Source organism: Mus pahari, unplaced genomic scaffold, assembly GCF_900095145.1.
Source record: "Mus pahari unplaced genomic scaffold, PAHARI_EIJ_v1.1 scaffold_7222_1, whole genome shotgun sequence".
NCBI lineage: Eukaryota > Metazoa > Chordata > Mammalia > Rodentia > Muridae > Mus > Mus pahari.
Window position 1 is genome coordinate 1 of NW_018393252.1, and position 5,058 is coordinate 5,058.

The following is a 5,058-nucleotide window of genomic DNA, read 5'->3' on the forward strand; positions in this document are numbered from 1 at the left end:
AGTGAGGTAACCCAATCACAAAAGAACTCACTTGATATGCACTCACTGATAAGTGGATATTAGCCCAGAAACCTAGAACATCCAAGATACAATCTCCAAAAGAGAAGAAAATCAAGAAGAAGGAAGACCAACACGTGGATACTTCATTCCTCCCTAAAATAGGGAATAAAATACCCATGAAAGAAGTGGCAGAGACAAAGTTTGGCGCTAAGATGAAAGGATGGACCATCCAGAGACTGCCCCACCGGGGTGTCCATCCCATAATCAGCCACCAAACACTATTGCATATGCCAGCAAGAACTTGCTGAAAGGACACTGATATAGCTATCTATTGTGAGGCTATGCCAGTGCCTGGCAAATATAGAAGTGGATGCCCACTGTCATCTATAGGATAGATCAAAGAGACCCCAATGGAGGAGCTAGAGAAAGTACCCAAGGAACTGAAGGGGTCTGCAACCCTATAGGTGGAGCAAATGAACATTTGCTATTGTTTTTAGCATTTCTTCTTGTTCATTTTATGACACAGAGAAGTAGCTTCTTCATTAAGTTTCTTAGGATATGGAATAAGGGACTGATTTTTACTTTAGTTTTAGATAAAACCTGGGTTTTAGTTCTGCCCATCTATAATACACCCTGTGTTTCTTGGTTAATCCTATAACTTCTCTAAGCTTCTTCATCTTCAAAAAGTGTGGGCAGTATATCACAGATAAGCACTAAGGGAACCAGGAATCTTAAACACGCAGAATTGTCCTTTCAAAGGGAAAGACGTGTCACCAGTTATCTGCCCAGAAGGCTGGGAATGGACAGTATTAATAGCCTGATGGTCTTTGTGCTGTACAACCAAGACCACAGAAGATCTTCCCCCAGACATGTATCATGAGTTTTTCAATCTATAGAACCTATCTTTATCCTATATAAAGTACATGTCACATGTACTTTACAAAGAGTTTTGACATAGACATGTCATAAGCTTTATTACATACAGGATTGAGTTAATTATCACCAGAAAGTTTCCACCAAATTGTGCTGTGCTTAAATATGCCTAAAATAAACCATTTAGGGCCAGACTTTCAAAGTTTGAAACAAAAGTGCCTTCTTGCCTCTCTCTGATCATTACTCTGCTAGCCATGGTGGCCACAGAGATTCACAGTGTGGTACATTAAACTTTCATCTTTGAGACTTTTTTTTTATATCTTTAAGAGTTTATAATATTGTCAATTGGACCAACTACTTCTCTACAGCATCTCCCTCTATTCTGCTGACTCATTATCTTCCCATAGGACGTCTCTTCTAATATGCATACATTTCAGTATAGTTATGTGTATTTCATCATTAAAATTGCCTTTATTTTGATACAAAAATTATTTTTATTCCTTTCTGATTTGAAGACCAGTAAAGATATTAAAGAGAAGAATTTAGAATCTACCTTTGAACAAACACCTTCAACATTCAGAATGAAAAGGTTCAGAGTAGAAAAGCACAGGTAAAATGCTATAGACATAATTTTACAAGGTTCTCTTATCCTGACCACTAATTCATCAAATGATAGTTTCTCAGAAGGAATAGCCTTTGAAGAAAAGTATATATTTAGTGACTTTGGAGAGAAAATTTTTTCTAAGATACAAGTTTATTCCACAGCATATTACTCATTCTGGAGAGAAACAACATAGATTTAGACATATTTGAAAAAGTTTCAGATACCACTATGTCCAATTAAAAGGCAAATACATTCTAGAAGGAAAACTTACAAACATAGTGAATGTAAAAAAAAAATCCAAAGACAGTCCAAACTTTGTCTTCAGAGGATTAATACCAGAGAGGAGCCTTATAAATGTAATGGTAGAAAAGCTTTTAGACAGGGTTCATCTTCTACTGACCACCAGAGAACTCATACTGGGGAGAAACCTTATAAATGTAGCACGTGTGCATCATTCACTAACAACTTCTTATTCAATATCAGAGAATCCATACAGGCGAAAGACCTTATAAAATGCAATGAATGTGAAAAAGGTTTCAGTGATTGCTTATCCTTCATTAATGATCAGAGAAAGCTATAACAGAAAGAAACCCTATGACTTCATTGATTTTGGGAAGTCCTTCACTGATGTCTCATATCTTACACAACATCAGAGAACTCATACTGAGGGAAAAAAACTTTATGAGTGTAATGAATGTGGGAAAACATTCCCTGCCCACTTAGCCTTTATGCAGCACCAAATAGTTCACACTGAAGAAAAATGACATATATGTAGTAAATGTGGGAAGGGTTTCCCTGAAAATTTATCCACTATCAAGCATCGACAGCTTCATGCTTGAGAAAACCTCTGCAAAAGTAACAAATATGGTAAAGCTTGAAGCCAGAGCACTCTCCATTTTCAGCATCAGAGAACTCAAATGTGTGAGAAACCCTTGAAATGTGACAAATGTGGAAAAACATCTGGTAATGCTTCAGTCCTGATCAGCAGTCTGATACTTTATTCTTTTGTGATCTGCAGTCCAATGATGGAATGTGTTCAAAGAAATGTATTTTTAGGTGCTCTTTATTATGTAAAATCATGGAATGCTCCTTACTGTACTTTCAATCAGAAGCAAAGTAGGTTTTACACCAGTATCACCTAAGGATGTGCTTTACTAAATGTAACAGCTCCAATGCAGTGAATAAAATGAAATTTTCAGCTCTATCATAACATTTGGACCACTATCAAATCTGTGCTCCATTTTTGGCTGAAATATCACTGTGAAGTACTTGAATATTCTTTCATAATTTACTCCTAATCTTTGGATCACATGTTTCTATCCTATTCCAAACAATTTTCTATCTATAATTGTAATCTCTAGAGATATTGCAGGTCTGAGATAAAGTTAAATACTACATATTTTGCATGTGAATTCTCTGCATGAAATCTCTAAATACAGCAATCTCAATAACTGTGCCAACCTTTTTACAACTGCCCGTGTTTTGTGGTTGATCTCCATTGAGCATCTCCTGGTTCCTAACCTAATTTGTAATATAGACAAGAAAAAAGACTGTCTTTTGTTGTGGGCTTCCAAAACAAATGATCTCAGGTCCTAACTTATTTTTCTGAGATTCTTCACTTTAATTATTAAAGCAAATAGGTCAGTTTGATAATATATTTATGTTTCCCAGATTCTTGTTCTGCCTGCCAAAATATTATTGGTTCATTAAAATTAGATTAAATGTGAATAATATAACAATGTCATGGCTAATAATTTTATATTGGCAGTTGTATTTCTATAACTATATTTCTTTAAACCTGATAAAATAGTTTTTCTATATCAAGTTGATTGGTTTTTGTTTTTGAAGGGCAACTAAGCAAAGTTTATTGAAAATTCAAGAAATGTCTCCCTGAAACTGGAAGAGGACTAAAGCCCAATTTTCCCCAAATTCACTGGTCTTAGACACCAAGATAAATATGTATCTACCTAAATCTTTCACATATGTTTTTAATGCATTATTTCCCACTCAAGTGTGGCCTATGCTCAGATCCACTCACTGGGTTCAGAATAAGTGGTAGAAATGGCATGAAAAAAATCTATTGTTAGTTCCTCTTATAAACAAGACAAAGCTGAAAAGTAGACCTGGAACCTTGGACCCCTTAAAATTGTCTTTATGTATTTAGACTTAGGGAGGGAAGTAGTTAAACAGACTACTTAAGCCGACTCATTTTGTATCTTTTTCTTTCCTTTTGTTTGTTTTCTAGATAGGGTTTCTCCCTATACCAACCAGCCCTGGCTGATCAGGCTGGCCTCTAGCTCATGAGACTCACCTACCTCTGCCTCCTGAGTGCTGGCTTTAAAGGTGTATACCACTATTCCTAGCTACTTATTTTGTATTTTATAAATCTATTTTGTGTGAGTCTTTGTTGTAGATTTATTTTAATGTTTGCATTATGTTAATTAGGTTCCCCAAATTGAAAGAATCCTGCATGTAAGACGTTGAGGGTTCCTACCTCCAGTTGGTTTCCATTGGTAAATAAAGTTGCCAGGGGCCAATAGCTGGGCAGAGAGACAGAGGCGGGACTTTATGATTCCTGGGCAAGGGGACTGAAAGAGGTTGGTGATTGAGAACCGTCATGCTGGGAAAGGAGAAGGACCAGGCCTGAGAGTGCAGAAGGGAGAGCATAGCAGTCACATAAGGGGCGAGGAAGAGTGGCCTCAGGTCCCTCTCCCACACCGGGTCTAGGGCAATAATGATGGAATATAGATTTTGGGAGAGGAGGTGGATGTTTGGGAGTGGCCCATTGAGCTGATTAAGGCATATTAAATATAAGGCCGTGTGTGTGTGTGTGTGTGTGTGTGTGTGTGTGTTTCCTTTGGGAATCCAGAACACTGGGGTGGATAGTGAGGATCTTGAGCGGCTGCCACTGCCAGGGGTGATTTGAGGAGAATTAATCAACTATTGCAACAACTCTTGAAAATGTTGTCTTGGTCTTCTCACTTGATGTTTATTAGCTTTATTTCAGTGTTAGTTTCTGATCATTCTGCTTTGAGTCCAGTTCCTTCTCTGAGTTGATAAAAATTTCACTGGATACCCAATGTTTGTACAAGTGGAAGTCATGAGAGATTTTGCAGTGATTGTGTAAGCCTCTTCAGGAGAGAATGCACACTATGTCGTGACCAACAGAACTTAGCTAAATGCAGATATGAAGAAACAGCCTCCAGTTTCCAGCTCTCAGCAGACAAGTGGATGTTAGAAGCAAATGGGAGGACATTTGAGAACTTTTTCTCTATAATTTTTCATCTATTCTTTCTTCTTTTAAAAATATTTTTAACTTATTTTAAAGTTTACTTGTGTTTTTGTGTGTACAAGCCTGTGATTGTTCATCTGGGTGAGTGTGTTTGTGTGAGTGCATGTGTGTGTAATATGTTTGGAGCCAGCCTTAGATGTCATTCCTCTGAAATTATGTATTGGCTTAGCACTGGGATTTAATAAGTCTTTGATACCACTCACTCACCCCTTTAAAAATCAAGTCAAAACAAAACAAAACGTGGGGTTTAGAACCCCAACTCATGCCTTCACGTTTAGAACCCCAACTC